This window comes from Phaethon aethereus (genome assembly GCF_964289735.1).
Source record: "Phaethon aethereus genome assembly, chromosome: 1".
In the NCBI taxonomy this organism is placed as follows: Eukaryota; Metazoa; Chordata; class Aves; order Phaethontiformes; family Phaethontidae; genus Phaethon; species Phaethon aethereus.
This window is the reverse complement of record NC_138575.1, coordinates 90,687,336-90,696,796: the sequence shown is the minus strand read 5'-3', so window position 1 is coordinate 90,696,796 and position 9,461 is coordinate 90,687,336.

Here is a 9,461-nt window from a genome sequence, read left to right as displayed (position 1 = left end):
CTAGGATGGAGAAAAATGCCCCGCGCTACCCACTGTGAAATTCTACCTCTCAGTAACTTCAGCTCAAAGACACAGCCAAGCTGTGGTGGCTTAATGTCCGCATGCATAAGCCAAGCCACAGCGGCTGTTGACAAGAGCAAGGTAATGCAACTCTCTTCTGGGAGGAAAGCAGCCATTTTCTGGGGACTAAGAACATGGGCAAGGACAGCCACCATTCCTCAGCCAACCACTAATAATGTTCTAAGCCTGGGTGTTGAGGCATGTAGACTCTCCACATCTTTGCTCTCTTTCAGTTAGTGATAAATGCTAGGCTGGAGTTATGAGGGTAAGATTGTTTCTTCTTCAAGGCCAGAAATGAGACTGGCGGAAAGCAGAGCTGAAAAGAAAACACGTTTTCCCTCCACAGCTTCTGCTTGGCTTGGGGGAGCACTGCCCTGTTCAGCACACTCTCTTCTTGCTGGCTGGTGAAACAAAGGCTTGGCAGCAAGGAGCTCAAGAGCTCCTGCCCAAGGACACTCAGGGCTCCCAGGAGCAAGACAGGAAAAGTTTATCCTTTCAGGATAACCATCATCTCCTCCTGTCTAAAACCAGGGATCGGACACTTTTACTTCCCTGCTTCACTACTCTAGTGAAAACATGAAGAAAACTCCCACTCAATGTGGTCAGCTTCCTTTTTTCAAGGAAATTATACATTACACAGAAGTGTTGCATAAGGTTTCCACCACATATCTTTGAGCTTCTAAAGAAAGCATGTGTCATCATATGTTTTCTAAATTTCCAAGGAACCCTTCCCCCTCTTTTCCACTTCATTTTATACAGAGAGAGATTTCCCATTCCACAGCAGTTAACTTCTCTGCTGTGAGGAAAGAGGGAGAAGTAACAGCCAAACACTTTCTCATACACTTTTTTTGGAAGGCTAGAAATAAGAATAATATTTCTCTGCTTTCTCCCTCTCTCCTTATTGTACTGTATTATTCCAAGATAAAGTTCACACATGTTGCTGTGCTAAGGCCTCCAGTAGCTTCTACAGAAACCATCAGACTACCTGCTCCTGCATTTCCTACAACCCACTCCAAATTCCTTCTTATGCCACGTGTTTGTGTTCTATCCTTCAGACAAATCACATAATGAACGCATTACTGCTAAAGAGAAGCTAATATTGTGTGAGCAAAGCCTCTTCTGCAAACCCACTGCCTCATCTTGTCTACATCATCTTCTATTCTCACTTCTCCAGCAGCCAGATACCTTTGCCTGCACACCCTTCTCGTCCCACTGAGGACTCAGAGCCATGGTCAAGCGTTCTGCCTATTGCACATCAGCTGAACTGTGACAACAGAATGGGTGCATGGGTTTGGCCTGCAGCAAACAGCAAGCCATGAACCTTAGCCTGGCTTGCAGTACACGAAAACATTTCAAATTTTCTCGTGTTTGACAACCACTCAGCTAATGCCTATAACCTGGAACTCCATGCTAACTGAATCCTTTCTCTGAATGCAGAGCTTGGATTGCAGCCTACTCAAGACAAGGCACAGTCCTTCACTCACAGTGTAACAAGGTCACTCATACAACCTAGTATGTTATACTCAAGTTTTAAAATTCACCTGAATAATTCTGACTCTTTAAGCATTTAAGCAGGCTAAAGGTATCCACGTGTTCCGTTCAGACTAAGTGGAATTCAATATTCCATTTATCAGCAAAAAATACTTCATTACTATATTTGTCTACCTGATTTGATTTTCTTCACTACCGTTCTTGGAGCTGATGTAAGGCTCAGTTATTCCAGAGAACTTCTGTAAGCTAATTCCCTTTTTATTTTTAATGCTATCATTATCATCTTTTTCGGTTTCAAGTACCTATTTTAAATGCATATATATAATATATTAGGTCTATACAAGCAGCAGTTAGGCTCCCATATCACCATTAAGATGGTAATGTTCCACCTGCTGAAGCTGGGTGGAAAAGTCCTTACTGATTAGCTTACAGCAAGGAACTGTCTGCCTCACGAGTTGGGTATTTTGTTCTATTTTTTGTAACTTCCCAACTACCCCTTTTTTAGTTTTTGGGGTTTTTTATTTGTGAATTCCCCCAGCAACTGTAAGCAACAGAGAGTTACATTCCCTCCCAACCCTCAGAACCACCAGTTGCAGAGAACCCTGAAATAAATGTTCAGTCCAGAAGGAATATCAGAATATTCACCCGTGGTTGTCCTAATTCCCCCACTTCCCAAACTCCAGTAAGAAAGCACTTAGACCCGTGGTATAAAAGCTATAGCCAGGAAAGAGAGAACACAGATGACATTAAGCTGTAGCAGTGTCCCAGGCTGTTTCAAGAGAAAATCAGATTCGTGCAGGAATGACTGCAAATCTTACATGTAACATCAAAAGCAGAGTTTTTCACTTGTGTGCTGCAGCAAGTTCACAGAGGTATGTGTTGCTACTCCTAGACAATACGGGACTGCCTGCATCTACAGAGCTCCACACATCAGCAAAGGCAGGACCTAAAGGTGGCACCCACCAATAAGCCTGGGTCCTCACCACAAAATCCATACCTCCGGGTTATATCTCTCAGCACAGGCCTAACGACAGGCAGCATCCCTATGCAAAGGTTATCCAGTCATTTTAAAACTATGCTGCCGACCAAAAGTGTGGGAATGACCTACCCATTCCTCCCTCTCCTTTGTTTCTCTGCCTGTTCCCGCAATGAAAGTCATGCGGAGAGTACAATCTGCTGAAAGTTAACTTGACAAACATCCCCACTCCAAAAAACAAACAAACAAACAAACAACCCACAGAAGGATTGTAATTCCCAGATGTAACTCGCTGTGGGAACACCAGTGCTTGTGCGTGGGATGGAGCGGAAACAAGGGAGGGAGGGACATGAGTAAGACTGTCCCTTTGGCCAGCAGCACAGGCCTGGCTTGCCCTGGAGCAGACTTCCTAAAATAGCTACCAGGAACTGACAGGGATAGAGCTGCATCTTAAATCCAACCCCTCATGTTTATGCACTTCATTGAGAGCGCTCACCTCTCTCCATTCTGGGTTCACAGCTCTAAACCCACCTAGGACAGAGGTAAAGGCTTCCAAAATGCTGTCAGGGATGGAAATGCTGCCTCCTTTTTCTCCAGCAACTCGCTAGTCAAACCATGTGTCCAAGATATTTTCCTTGAATAATAGATAAGAGATAAAATGCAGAAGCAACTGAAGAAGAGCTTAAAAAACTTCTCACTAGTGTCAGACCAGGCCCTCTTGGCCCAGGCTGCAGTACAATTCCCTTGTGCACACTGGCCCAGCCTGAAGAGGAGGGTGAAAGAGTACACTCGACCGCACAGCTCAGCGAAGCCTACAGCTGGGTTACCAAAGCATCGGTGTGGGACTCGCAGAAGAACTCGGTGGATCCCAGCAGAGTTTAGGTACAAGCAAGATACAGAAACGCTTGGCTATGACGAGGACTAGGCAATCCTGGACACTTCGAGGGAAAGAAGTGGAGGAATGGGGAAAACAGAGGACCAAAACATCAGCTCCGCAGGAAGAAAGGTACCGTCAGAGTCATACACCAGCTTGGGTGGGCTATTCTGGTTCACAGTTCAAGCATAACACTTCTACCTTTTAAGTACCATGGTACAGTAGCTAACACATTAGTCAGTCGGCGCTTGTACCTCTCTCATACTCAGTTATGTTGTGCTCCATTAACAGCGCGGGGAAATTTCCGATGTAACGGCCTAGACACACACACACCATTATCAGCAAACTTCACCTACTCACAGCTCTCATCATCATCCTGGATTAAGTAGACAGTTTTCACTTCTGCTAAGCAAACCACATGCAAGTTTGTCGTGTTGTTTCTTACTACCCATTCTAGCACAAACCTGAATTCACCTCCATCATTCTTATCACTCAGATAGTAATGCAGCCTTACAATCCAAGGATTTTAGCTTTGTATAGTCCTTCTGCCTCCCGAGCCTCAGTCTCCAGAAATTCCCTCTGAGCAGCATTATGACTTTACTAATAATTATTCAGTCACAATTATTCTGGTCATTGATTTAACCTGTTTTATTGTAACAGACTGTGGAAGTGCAAGACATTCTCTAGGAGGCAAAGAAAGACTGATCCCTGCCTTACAAGAGTCTTTCTTACATGCTGTTCTAGAGCGGGGAAACTTCATCTATTCTGCAGAAGTCAAAGTCCACCAACAGAGCGGTACTCCATGGAATTCACCATAGCAGAGGAAGGGTTACTGCAGCACCATGGTTTCCAAATCTTATTTTGCTGTGAGAGGCACTATATGGGGCATTGGTGGGAAGAGAGCACATAAAGCACTTGTATGTTCTGTAGCCATAGCATGACGTGCTCTGCATATACAAACTTAGGATAATCTAATCACTAACTCCAGCTTCAGAAGGGTTTATGTAGTAGACTATTACTGCCTGTACTTTGAGGCAACCGAGATTCAGCTAGTTCTCCTGCCAAGAACATAACCAACAACACCCTTCCTTCAGGTCACACACAGGAGCAGGCTGCAATATGAGAACTCCTATTCTAAAAATCTTGTGCCCCTGCCCCAGACAATTGATTAGCTCAGGGCAATTAAGCAAACATCTGAGCCCACTCATGGGGGGTGTGGACATCCCACTCTCCCTCCCCTACCCCTTTTGCCCTCAGGGTCCTACTCTGTTGGCATGCTCCCTGGACTGAGCCAACACCATTCATTAAGTTTATAGAGGTTTTTCTGACAACTAACGCAATGAGCTAAATCCAGTGAATGCCCAGGCCAACACATGGCAGCATCAGGCAAGGGAGGGAGGGGAAGGACTGGGAATCCCCACTTTTGGCAATGGTGAACTATTAGGGAGGACCACTGTGTCCTGTAGGATATTGATTACTTTCAGTTTCTGGTCTTTGCTTAGGGACAGAGCTGACTCGCATTTAAGCCTACCCTGAACTGCTAGGAAAAAAAAAAGCCGTTCAAAACCTCTGGCCACTTACTCCAGATAGCACTTCCTATGCTTTACTAGCACAGTCTTTATGTAGCTATATGATCAATAGGACTGAGAAAATAATCTGTCTCACAAACTTTTTTCCTTCAACCAAGTTCATTTGCAGCCAGATCATCTTTGCAGTTTTGTTTATAAAGAACAGCACAAATGGATGGCATAGAGAGGAACTGTTCCCGTCCTATGGCAACACCAGCTTAAATGTACTCCAAACTACAACCTGTGGCTCTTACAAACCCTGTATCACCCAGATAGCCTGCAGCCACATCACCCTGAGGCTGTGAACTGACAGGACCATTAAAGGAAAAGGGGGGGGGGGGGGGGGAGAGACAAATCCACATATATGATCAATTTTTTTTTCTTTTTACAAACACCTTTAACCACACTGTCAAGTCTCAAGATCAAAGGAGTTTGTGCACGCAATCCAGAGATGATCCTGGCTTTCTAAGGACTAAGACAATTAATCACATTAAGCCAAGAAACTATCAGTAACACTTTTCACTCTATGTTCATCCTGTAGGTTTAAATAGCAATGGCAAAAAAAAAAATTGTTTCTTTTTGTTTTTAATGTGATATAACAACCACAGCTCTAGAGGCAGGGGGCAGAGGATCTTTCCTTTTTCTTTTTTTCTTTGTGAGAAATTCAGAACTTCCTCTGTTTATTCAGGAAGATTCAAGAGTAAGGAAACAGGACAACAATCAGGTGGCAGCTTCATACAGCTGATGACCAATTTTTCCATTCATACCATTTAAAACTGTGTTTAACTTTTTTTTTTTAGCAACCTACCAAACCAACTGACATGCGGAAAGCGGACTCCACAATCTGCAAGATTGTAAAGTAGGTATGTTTATTCAGCGCTGGGCAGCACGGGGCGTAGTCCCACCAAAGTCGTGCGCGCCCCAACGCAGCACTTACTTCAGATATATACAGCAAAGTGTTGCATTTACATAAAGTTTTGCAATACGTCTATACATATGCATGACCTGTTACCGCTTCGTATGAAAATGAATTCCAAGACGTTATTTCCATGAAACCCTCCCAACTGCGTTTGCACAGTGCCTCCTGGTGGTGGTCGCCGAGGGTCGTGAGGATGAAGGTTGGTGGTTCCTCTTCGTCATTGCTAGTAACCCCTTGTTCTTACGCAGACTCAGTTGCTCCTTGGCTTTCATCCGAACCACATGGTCAGTTTCAGCCGGTTCTTGAGGCACTCTCCTGGTTCTTATCAGGAACTGTCCTTGTGAGGAGCCACCCATCTTCTTGCTCCTCTCAGTTTATCAGGAACTGTCTTTCGTAAGGGGCCACAAAATTCCTTGCTAACAAAACATTAAACATCATCTACTAATTCGGTTCTTTAGCTACCAACAATCACTAAGCTATACCTTATTTATTAAAATTCCCTTAACCCCTTCTCTCACAACCACATTCTACAAGCAACCTGAATTTGTTAGGAGACCAGATTTTCCCCCTTTCATCCCAGCACCTTGTGATGTAGCTCCCATGACATCTCTCATGGAGTGGAAAGACACAGAAAAAAAACTGAGCAACCCTAGTATTTTTATGATCAACAAAAATGTAGAAAGAAGGATGTATTTCTGTGTGTAGAACAAGAAACAGAGGAAATTTTAAAACAAAAAACAGCCCAACCCTGTCAAACTGCTTAATGGGAAAGAAACAAAAAGCCACACTAAGGTAAGTTTGGTTTCTGTGTTGGTCACTTTCAGAAGTCAGAAAGAAAACATAAGAGTTGCTAACAAATATCTTTCTGTCAGCTCACGCTGAATATTCTATATGGTAACTTCATCTCTTAGGTGAACCAGTTTTCTCCCCTTAACTCAATTTTTATAGAAGTTGAATTGGGAAATGAAGCATTAAGGAACCCAGCAGAATACACACAAACTAGAAGGCAGTAATACTGCTTAAAAATGAGTTGATGCTCAGAACACTGAAAGAGTTCCCTGGCTTTCAGGTGAGCCTCACTACAGATGCAGAATGCTTCTAGGTGCTCTAGTTCACTCATCTGGCTTACCTCCCTTACTTCCTCTGCTTTTGGGGCAAAGTCCTCACTCTGTTAAAGTCACTAGAAGTTTGGCTGCTGTCTGCAGTGCAGCAGAACATCCCCACCAGTGTGGCCGGCACCGCGATCCTCCTGCTGGTGTGGTAGCCAACAGCAGCCAACAACTTATTCGCCTCATACAGGGAGGGTGCAAAGATCTCTCTGTGAGTTCCTTCAACAAACTGGGCCACAGCTACTACACTGACTCTTTTTCCACCCACATACAATCTCCAGGATCCCAAAACTGAACACAGTTTCAGCTTGAATTTCCAATGACTGAAGGAGCGTGGTCTTGGTAGGTCTAAAAATCAAAAAGTCCTTCACAGCCTCAATGTGACCTTTACACTTTAAGCATTGCATTTGCAAGTCTGAAGTTTTATCAGACAAAAACCTGTCCTGGCAGGACACTGTAAAAAGCAGTAATCCCAATGTGGCAAGTAGGGATTCTGAAGATGCCAAAGCTACACTGCAGTTTCTGTGTGTCACAGGTTCCCACAGGAGAATGAAGAAGCAGTCTTTCAGGATGGATTATGCTATGTGCTTCTCTCTCCCCGCCGTTTCCAGATATTCAATGACATGAGACTGGGGGATAGGTGCAGTGCTTTGAATTTGGATGGAGAAGCAGGTAGGCTGGGAAGGCAGGGATTCAGGAGGGGAGGGCTAATAGAGGATGAGGATCTACCAGTAGCATCCTGGTGTTTGCAAGGCTAGAAAATTGCATGTCAAATTAAACTGCTACTGATTTACTTTATGCACTTGGGTAGATCAGTCTGACTTTCAGGGTCTTGATTTTCTCGTACAGAGATGATTGATAGATTATTTTACCTTAATAAAATTAACATAGGAACATTTACACATAGGCAACAACATACATAATAGCAATAATGCAAGCATACAAACAAAAAGATGGTGTGAAATCTTGCCGATTTAGTTTGTTGAACAACAGTAAAGAGCTTGTATTCCTTATCTCCTACTCTAATCAACCACTGCAGAATCAAAGTTTTACAGAGAGGAAAAGACAACAGAGCTAGTTAATTTTTTCATTAAAGGAGGATATTATGACACCTGCAGCCACAATTACCTTCTCCAGTTGCCCAGTTACCATCGCCTCTCCCTTTCAAATGTATGTTGTTTGGAACCTGGAATCTTATTGCCTGGGTAAGTTTACAGCATTTGGACTCAGACACTCGAAATAGCAGCAGCACACCAATTTATGTAACGTAAGGTAACAAAGTGCCTTCACACACACAAAAAGTCACAAGAGGATACGCAATTAATAGTGCATTACTAACACTCATTTAGAACTATTTGCACAAGCACTGCAGGTGAGATGAAGGAATCGCGCCTAAGGCTGAACATGGGCAGACTGAGTCACACAGGTATGCAGAGTCCTAGCTTCTCCACTGGTCCTCCTTGCACACCTGGTCCTTACAGTCTTGGCTGCAGAACAGGATCTCACAATCTTAATTAAACAAAACAAGCTGAAGACTTCTGGAATAGCATGGGAGGAAATCTCAGGGAGTTGTTCTGAACACTCAGTAGCAGAACTGCTTAAATCCTTCAGGAAAAGCAAGAGGAGACTGTTCTTCTTTAAAAAGGGGATGCAGTAGGTCCTGGTTTAGGCACACCCAGGAAACTCCCCTAAAGCAACAAAAAAAGTCACTGAGAAATCCCTTAGACTACAGGAGTGATAAGAAGATCTACATAGAGCAAGCCATACTGCTTGGCTCGTCTAGCAATAGCAGTTACCTCTGATGATGATGAGAAACTTTGCACATCTGTCTTCAGTTTCAAAAATGAGCTAGTTTTGTTTATACTTCTCATGTTCATAGTCCTACGCAAGGGCTACAGATGTGAGGGCTATGCTCCTCAGGCACACAGGTGGCATTTGAATTAAGACAGCCTTTGTTTAGTATTTCACCAGAAAAGGTGAAAAATTTAACTTTCTACAAAGAAAGCTCCAACTATTGGGGCTGGTGGATGAAAAGCTAGACATGAACCAGCAATGTGCGCTCACAGCCCAGAAGACCAACTGTAGCCTGCGCCACAGCAAAAGCAGCGTGGCCAGCAAGTCAAGGGAGGTGATTGTGCCCCTCTGCTCCGCTCTGTTGAGACCCCACCTGGAGTCCTGCATCTGGCTCTGGAGCCCTCAGCACAGGAAAGACATGGACCTGTTGGAGCGGGGACAGAGGAGGGCCCCAAAAATGATCAGAGGGATGGAACACCTCTCCTATGAGGACAGGCTGACAGAGTTGGGGTTGTTCAGCCTGGAGAAGAAAAGGCTCTGGAGAGATCTTATTGCAGCCTTCCAGTACTTAAAAGTTGCTTATAATAAAGATGGGGACAGACTTTTTAGCAGGGCCTGTAGCAATAGGACAAGAAGTAACGGTTTTAAGCTAAAAGAGGTTAGATTTCTA